At 44.7% G+C, this 9,659-nt stretch overlaps 1 pseudogene; it reads left to right on the top strand.

The window, feature by feature from the left end:
• The first annotated feature begins 6,008 nt into the window (after positions 1-6,008).
• LOC142741754 (uncharacterized) lies at positions 6,009-9,044 on the top strand (annotated as a pseudogene).
• Positions 9,045-9,659: the final 615 nt, after the last annotated feature.

Below are 9,659 nucleotides of genomic sequence, written 5' to 3'. Positions count from 1 at the left end.
AGAGCGTAATTCTCCCTCCCATTTTTCACAGTAAGGAGGCCTGCTGGAGAGAAGGCGAGCGCACAGATCTTCATAAAATATAGAAATACCCTTTTTTTTATTTACAGGACCAAAAAAAATACTTTTGAGCTACAGAGGTAAATAAGGGCACGTTAACATTCAGAGAGGTGAAGAGATGCCTAATGCATAAGTACTTATAGAAGTCCCTATTCGGGATAGAGTACGTCGACACTAGGTCAGAAAATGCCAACAAAGAGTCACCGGTGAACAGCTTATGTATATGAGATATTCCAGAGGATATCCAATTGTCCAGAGACACCCCCAGCAACTCAGATATCAGAAACCTCAACGGTAAATTTTTTATGGGCGTAAGAGCCGTTGGGGGGAGATATGTTGAGTAATGCTTCCAAACTTTAATCAAAGCAGTAATAGGGGGGGACATCGCTCCAGAAGGCTTAATGTTGGCCTTGGGGTTTGCCCTTATAAGTGATAAGAGAGGTTGGTCTACTGTGGCCTTTTCTATATGGGCCCATTGTTTTGAGGGCGGGGAAGTGCACCAGAACTGTAGCTGATCAAGGACAGCTGCTCGGTAGTATCTCTAGACATCCGGCACCCCCATCCCACCCCTCCTCCAGTGTCTGTACATCGTATGTATCCTTATTCTGGGCTTTTTGTGTGCCCAAATGAAGTTGTTCAATAACCCTTGGAGGTCTCGCAAATACGAGTTGGTGAGAGGTATTATCACCGTGCGAAATTGGTACAAAATTATGGGTAAGATCATCATTTTAATGACCGCTATCCTGCCCACCCAGGATGTACTAGCATGGGAATATGATGCCAACAGTTGTGGAATGGTTTGCAATAGTGGGCTAAAGTTATGTTTAAAAAGAAGATTAGTGGACGTAGTAAGAGAAATACCTAGATACGAAATTTTAAGGGGATTCCATTGAAAGGGGAAGGAGCTCTGTAAAGAAATCTGGACATGTAAGGGAAGACCTACATTTAACAAGTGGGATTTATTGCAGTTTACCTTGTAATATGACACCTCCCCAAATTTTTCCAGAGTCTTCTGAGCTTCTGCCAGAGAAGCTAAGGGGTTCGTTAAGGAGAGGATCACATCGTCAGCGTATAGCCCTATTTTATGAAGGGCATGATCAACTTGAATACCCTGTATAGCAGAGTTCTGTCGGATTTACTCCACCAGTGGCTCCATTACCATAGCAAATATTAGAGGGGAGAGAGGGCAGCCCTGTCGAGTACCATTGGTGATGGGGAATGGAGTGGAAAGAAAACCAGAGGCTAGGACTCGTGCGGAAGGGTTAGAATACAACGCGTGGATCGCAGATTTAATCCATGCTGTAAACCCAAATTTGGTGATGATCGCATCCAAATACCCCCAATGAACCCTATCGAATGCCTTCTCCGCGTCCAGGGCAAGGAGCACACAAGGTACTCGCCGTTTTTTAGCCCAGTCAATCAGATTAATATACCGCCTTGTGCCGTCAGGCACCTGTCTACCTGCAATAAATCCCACTTGATCTTCATGTATAATGGTGGGGAGTAAGTTAACCAATCTATTGGATAATACCTTGGCATAGAGTTTAATATCCACATTCAAAAGTGAAATGGGGCGGAAGTTTGCCAGGGAGTCTGGGGATTTCCCGGGTTTTGGGAGCGTGACTATAGTAGCAGACAGCATCTACCTTGGGAAAGAGCCAGTCGCTGCTGCTGTATTGAACACACTCACCAAGTATGGAGACAGCACATTCGAATATTTTTTATAATAGTAATTAGTGAACCCATCAGGGCCCGGGGCCTTAAACTGCGGCAGACTTTTAATGGCGCGGGATAGCTCTATTTCCGTAAAGGGTGCTTGTAGGGCGGAACCATCCGTTTCTGAGAGGGAAGGCAGATTCAGGCCGCCCAAGAAGTTGTTTATTTCTTCAGTGGAAGGTTGATGAGTCGATTGATCATCTTTCAGATTATATAAACTATAATAATAGTTCCTGAATTGTTCACTTATCTCCTGAGGGTGGGTGATGCGACCCCCCCTGGCGATCTAATAAAAACGCAGTTCTCTGTTTGGCATTACACTTTTTGATCATTTTGGCTAGTAAGGCTCCAGGTCTATTACCCTGGGTATAAAACCCCAACTGCATAGATTTGGACATAGTCAAATATCGTGACATAAGCACACTTTGGAGTTGGCCTCTGAGATCTTTGATACGGAGGGAAATGTCCGGAGTTACTTGTTTTTAATTAAGGGACTCTAAATTGCGTAGTTGGGAGAGAATATCTGCAGTTGTTTTTTCCCTTTTTTAGTCTGGACGCGGCCTGAATCCCCATTCCCCTCATGTACGCCTTGTGAGCGTTCCATAAAGAGTAGCAGTTATTGGAAGAAGGAGAATTCACCTGGAAGTATAACTTGAGGTAGTCATTCATAAGATCCTTAGTCATTGGGTGATCTAGTACCAGATCATTTAGCTTCCAGGAAGAAAAGGGAGGGGAGGGGGATGTATCTGAAACTACCACAGTAATCGGGGCATGGTCAGACCACAATATAGTTCCATTCTGTGATGTGGACATATATCGCAGGCTACGTTTACACACCAGGAACATATCAATTCTAGAGTACACTTTGCGGGATGCAGAAAAATATGTGAAATCACGCTCGTTCCCGTGTTGGCAGCGCCAAATATCATATAGCTCCTCCCCGTGTACTGTGTTGTGCAATTGGGAGCGTGGCCTAAGCACGTTTGAGGAATCAATTGTAGGGTGCATTACCTCGTTAAAATCGCCGCCGATAATTAGTAATCCCTTCTCCACTTTCCAAACTTTACGAAGAATTTTATGAAAGGCCCTGAGTTGGTGAGAGTTCGGGAGATATAGGTTTACCAAGGTATACGTTATATGGTTAATATCACATATGAGGATCAGATATCTACCTTGGGGATCTAGAATCACCTCGTGTTCTTTAAAGACCACCGAGTCTTTAATTGCAGTAAGGACTCCTTTAGTTTTACTGGGGCTACTGGCCTGATAAACATGCGCGAATTTGGAATGTGTGCATTTAGGGGGGTTATGTTGTGAGAAGTGTGTTTCCTGTGCAAAAAAAACTTGCATTTCAAAGCTAACGCCTCTTTCTACATCATTTGTCGCTTGAAAGGGCTGTTAAGCCCTTTAACATTCAGGGAGGATATTGTAAAAGGCATGACATTTTACCTGAAGGTGCATTAGTGAGTATTAAATACCCGGTTGTCACCCGCTGGCTGCGGATAATCCGATCAAGGCATCTGGATGGACAGAACCTAACAACATTAGACATAAAAACCAAGAACATTAAAACAAAAGTGAAAAGCACATGGCGCCTACACTGCGCCGAACTGACCTCCATGGGGGGAGAGAAAAAGGCATCAAGGGTAGCATGTATCGCATAGGTATGGTCAGACAGTCACCTTGGAGAGTCGTTCAACTGGGCGACTTCAGCCCATTTCCCATTCGGGAGAAATGCGACGGGGAGATGCCCTAGAAGGGGTGACCGCAGTGTTGACGATCGGGATATTCCATTTTCGCAGCAGAGAGACACCGTCGGGCGGGGAAGACATCACATGAGTGGTTCCATTCTTGTTGACAATCAACTTGACCGGGAAATACCATTTATATTTGAGGTTGTGCTCCCGGAGAGTAGCTGTGATCGGTTGAAATTGCTTGCGAAGCATCAGCGTAGAGGCGGATAGATCCGGAAAAATCGAGACGTGGGTGTAAGGGTCAGGGAGTTTCCCCAGCCGTCTGGACTCTTGAAGGATACAATCCTTAGCTTGATAGAAATGTACTCTCGTTAATACATCCCTTGGAGAGTCGATAGGAGCTGATCGAGATTTAGGGATCCTGTGCGCTCTGTCTAAGGTCAGATCTAAAGGAGAGAGCATAGGTGACAAAGATTTAAACATATCCTGAAGATAGTTCTGTAAATCCGATGGGGAAACGGCCTCTGGGACCCCCCGCACCTTCAGGTTGTTCCGTCTGGATCTATCTTCCTGATCCATTAATTTGGACTTCAGGCATATCACTTCTTCTTTAAGACCAGAATGAGCGTCTATAAGCGTATTATGTGCTCCAGCGTAATCCCCCATTTTGCGTTCAATGTGGTCAGTGCGGCCTCCCAACTCATCCACCGACGTTTGAATCTGTGCCATCATTTTGTGTAATGTCTCCGATATGGAGCTCTGTAACGACTGTATTAACCCCTTCATTATAGCAGTAGTGAGGGGGGCATCATCTGGGATAACCGCCATCTCAGGGACATGAGGAGCTGTAAGGCCGCCTGCCTGGGCCGTTAATGGAGAGGGAAAGTGTGATGTCTTGTGCATCGGGCCCGTGCTGTTAGGCGAGGAGGATGCTGAGCGAGTCGCTCCCTGTTTGGCCGGGTTACCCCCATCTTCTGAGTTCCCCTGGGGAGCTGTGTCCCGTTCTACTGACTGACCTGACCTGTCCGTCGGTGGGGCGCAGGGACGCTCTTCCTCCATCTCAAGAGGCGATCCGGCGCCATATTGGGTGTGTTCCGTCGCTGGGAAGTAATCCGGGAGCTTTTTCAGCTCTAACTTCGCTCCCCGTCTCTTTGTCATGGTGCTCCGTAGTGCTAGGAGGATTAAGGAATGATGCCCTCGTACTGCCTCTTCGTTACAAGGCGAACTGTCGCTGTGAGCCGCTGTATAGCTACAGGTTGTGCAGGAGGACTTGTCTCACACCGCCATCTCAGTCAGCGGCAAGCTCCGCCCCCCAGGATATGTTTTTCTATTAAACAGTTTTGATAAATGCGGCTCAATGTGCTGTGCTTGTTATTATGGTGACGGCAGCCATCTTGTTACAGTCAAAGGCAGTTGGTGTGAGCAGCCTGATACTGGATAGAACTATATAAAATTTGTTTGTTTGAAGCCCGATTTTTCATTGGTTTAAAATCAGGGAATAGCTATTTTTGATTGGACATTGAACAAAGTTTGCCTCCTTTTGCGATTTTTGATTGGATTAAAAATCGCTTTTACTGAAAGTCACTTTTACTGAAATTTACTTTTCACTGCCATTCACTTTTCAATTTTCATCGAAGTACACACTTGCCTGATCGTGATTTTTGATTGGTTGAAAAGCCAACCAATAGCGATTTTTGATTGGTTGATAAACAAACCAACACGATTTTTGATTGGCTGTAAAACAAACCAGTAGCGATATTTGATTGGATTGGACAGTTCACAAAGTTTGCCTCCTTTTGCAGAATTTGATTGGTTTAAAAGTCACTTTGATTGTTTGAAAAACAAACCAATAGCGATTTGTGATTGCATTGGATATCAAACAAAGTTTGTCTACTTTTGCCACTTTTGATTAGTTTAAAAGTCCCTTTTACTGAAATTTACTTTTCACTGACCATGGCTCCCAAAAGAAAAACTCCTGAACAAAGAGAAGGTTGATGCTTGGCTCAAATAATACGTCGAGCAGCAGAAACGCCAGAAATGACCAATGCTCGGCTTGAAGATCAAAGATTGCGACAAGCGACCGCGAGAACTGAAGAAATACCTCAAGCGACTGATCGTCGGATTCGAGCACAAGGCGCAAGAAATATTGTTTCTCGACGAATATCTTGTGCCACCTGGCATGTGCTGCTCTGCTGGCAAGGTTCAACTACCCCCACTTACTGCACCACCAGAACCACTCAAGCCACTGATGACTGCGAACACTCCCCAAACCAAGCACTTTCTGGGAAATTTGAGGCGCTACAACTCTTGCTTTCAGATGACTTCTTTTGGTGTGAACGAAATTTGAGAAAGAGGTTTCATGCCCACCTTCAAAATTCAGGGACAAGTTTGCCATCGACTTGGATCGCTCCTGCCAAGCTTCAAGTTCAGCAATGACAGCGCAACGTCCCTGGAACTCGGGCCAACATTTTGCTGGAACTGAAGCAGATGCTTCACAAACATCACTGTTATGTCGAGATATTCAAGAGCTCTTTGGAAATTATGACTTTGGATAACTACAAAAAGGTTATCAAGGCTGACCGAATGCCAACAGGAGAGCATGAGCGGCAGCGATACAATGCACCAACTGTCAATGAAGTTGCTGTCGTCATCGTTGGGGAATTTGAAAATCGGGATATTGTGCTGCAGAAGCGTGGTAATCAATTGCAGAGAGTTTCTGAAACCCATCGATCATATGACACTCTTCAGTCCCCATTGATCTTTTGGCAAGGTGAAGACGGATACGATATTCAAATGTTCCAAACAAATCCAAGTACCGGAAATGTTACCACCGGGAAAAAAGGTTCGTGCATGGCCTTCTACGCCTATCGAATTATGATGCGGGCAAGCCATTCAAATCAACTGTTCATGTGCCAAAATCTTTTCCATCAGTTTTTGGTTGATATGTATGCGAAAATCAAAACGGAGCGACTTCGTTTCATCCGTTTCAATCAGAAGGCACTTCACGCTGAAAGCTATATCCACCTTCGAGATGCTGTCGTCAACGATGGAAATACGAGCAATGTTGGTCAGATGGTTATCTTGCCTTCCAGCTTCACAGGGAGCCCATGAATACACTCAAGACTCCATGACATGTGCAAAAATACGAAAGGCCTGACCTGTTTATTGCTTTTACGTGCAACCCAACATGGAAAGAAATTCGCCAAGAGCTCTTGCCAGAACAATCGGCGTCTGATAGATACGATCTTGTAGCCCGAGTCTTTCGACAAAAGGTTATCAAGTTCATGAATGTCCTCACGAAGGGCAAGGTATTTGGAGAAACTCAATGCTTCATGTGCACAATCGAATGGCAAAAACGAGGTTTGCCTCACGCACATATACTGATATGGCTGAAGGAGAAGATCCGACCAAATCAGATCGATTCTGTCATGAGTGCAGAGATCCCAAATGCACAAGAAGATCAAAAGCTATTCGACATCATCATGAAGAACATGGTCCATGGACCATGTGGAAGACTGAATCCAAGCTCCCCATGAATAAAAGATGGCTTCTGTACAAAGAGATTCCAAAGAAAGCTGATCCATGAAACTCAGTCTGGAGATGATGGTTATCCACTTTATCGCAGAAGAAAAGTGGGAGAAGGCGGGTTCACTGCATTGATGAAGATGAAGATTGGCAATAGTTACCAGGACATCGAGGTAAACAACAGATGGATTGTACCCCACTCGCCATTTCTTTACAAGATCTTTCAATCTCACGTCAATGTTGAATAGTGCAACTCAGATAAGGCGATCAAGTACATCTGCAAATATGTCAACAAAGGATCGGATCAAGCAGCATTTGGCTTGGAAAGACAAGGAATAACAACTGATGAAATCAATCGCCAAGAAAGACAAAAACGAACAATTGATGAAATCGATCGCTTCCAAACTGGACGTTACATCAGTAGCAACGAGGCTGTATGGTGAATTTTGGACTTTCCAATTAACGACCGCTATCCGACGGAAACTGCTGCACAACAAGTTTTGCAGCCCAAAGACACCACGCTGACAGCATTCTTCAAGCTTTACCAACAAGATGGATTTGCAATGACACTTCTATACTGTGATGTTCCAAAGTATTATACGTGGAATAAATCTACAAGAGTTTTCAAGTGAAGAGTCCAAGGTACACCAGTTGAAGGTCATGTTGGAATCAAGTCAAGTGATGCTCTTGGCAGAGTCTACACAGTTCACCCAAACAACCATGAGTGCATCTACCTCTGGTTGCTTCTTCACACAGTAGCAGGCAAGACAGAGTTTGTTAGCCTCAAGACTGTTGGTGACCATGTTTGTACAACCTATCGGCAAGCATGTCAAGAAAGGGGACTACTTGAGAGTGATCCTCATCGGGACAAGACTTTCAAGGAAGCAGCAACCTGCCAATTACCAGTAAGCTTCTGAAACCTATTTGCTGTCATTCTCATGACGTGTGGACAATCATAGCCACTTGAACTGTGGGAAAAGTGCAAACAGCACCTCTCGGAGGATGTTCTTCTGCAAGCACGACGGCAAAACCCGGGACTCCAATTGGACAGCTGTACTCCGCAAATGTTCAACATGTCATTGATCCTACTTGAAGAAAAGACCCTCATGATGGTTGGAAAGAGACGAGCAACTGGGACTTCCCGCGACGGAAAGGAACAACGACGAAAGACTTGGACGGGAATTGCTTCAAGAAACAAGCTATGACATGAGCGCTCTGGAGACTTATCTTGAAACGAACCTCTTTTGGTTGCTGACCAAACGACGGCGTACAATCAGATCTTGGACATGGTTGTGAAAAACATTGGCTGCTCCTGGCGGAACAGGAAAGACGTTTGTCATAAACCTGTTGTTGGCAAAGATCCAACAACAATCCAGGATTTCTCTGGCTGTTGCTTCCTCAGGCATTGCGGCAACATTGATTGATGGTGGCAAAACTGCCCATTCAGCATTCAAATTACCGCTCAACTTGACTCAAGATGCATCTCCTGTTTGTAACATCAGCAAAGGTACTGGTGTGGCAAATGTCCTGCAAGAATGTTTGATGATTGTCTGGGATGAATGCACGATGGCACATAAGTTGGCGCTTGAAGCTCTGGATCAAACTTTGCAGGACTTACGTGGAAACAATACAGTCATGGGAGGTGTTGTCTTGGTGTTGGCCGGTGATTTCCATCAGACATTGCCTATTGTTCCAAAGGGAACACCAGCAGACGAATTGAAAGCTTGCTTGAAGCAGCCGTTGTTGTGCAGGCATGTGAAGAAGATGAGTCTGACTACCAATATGCGAGTTCATCTGCATAGAGATGCCACAGCTGGTGAGTTTTCCAGCAGATTACTCAATCTGGGGAATGTAGATGTTCAAGTTGACAATGGGACAGATCTGATCAGCTTCCATGATGATTTCGCAAATTTTCCAAAGTCGGTGGAAGAGTTTACAGTGTCTTTCCCAACATCGCCTTCAACTACAGAGATCATGAATGGTTATGTCAACAGGCAATACTGGCTCCATAGAATGATTCTATCAACGCCATCAATCAGCAAATTCAAATGACTCTGCCAGGTCAAGAAAAGCTGTACAAGTCCACCGACATAGTTATTAACCCCAATCAGGCAGTGTACTATCCGACAGAATTTCTCAACTCTCTCGAGCCGCCTGGCTTACCTGCCCATCGATTTGAAGTTGAAGGTTGGCTCTCCTATCATGCTGTTGAGAAACATTGACACTCTAAAACTTTGCAACGGGATGAGGCTGTGTCAAGAAGTTGATGGATCACGTCATCGAGGCCACCATACTAACAGGATGTGCAAAGGGGGAAGTTGTCTTTATTCCTCGCATTTCCCTCGCTCCAAATGATGTTCCTTTCGAGTTCAAGCGGCAACAGTTCACAGTACGCTTAGCCTTCACAATGACAATTAACAAGGCTCAAGGTCAATCCCTGAAAGTGGCAGGAATACACCTTCAAAGTCCCTTCTTTTCCCATGGGCAACTATATGTTGCTTGCTCGAGAGTCAGTACTGGAAAGAATCTCTACATCTTGGCACCGGATCAAAAATCAAAAAACATTGTTTACAAGAAAGCGTTGGAATAGAAACATGCAGTCCTAAATCAACACTATATAAATCTGTAATGCATATATTGCTTCATTTCATTTCTTTTATGCTTCCA

The sequence above is a fragment of the Rhinoderma darwinii genome, chromosome 2 (assembly GCF_050947455.1).
Source record: "Rhinoderma darwinii isolate aRhiDar2 chromosome 2, aRhiDar2.hap1, whole genome shotgun sequence".
NCBI classification, from domain to species: domain Eukaryota; kingdom Metazoa; phylum Chordata; class Amphibia; order Anura; family Rhinodermatidae; genus Rhinoderma; species Rhinoderma darwinii.
The sequence above is the reverse complement of the archived record's forward strand: the minus strand, read 5'-3'. Positions and strand labels throughout refer to the sequence as shown.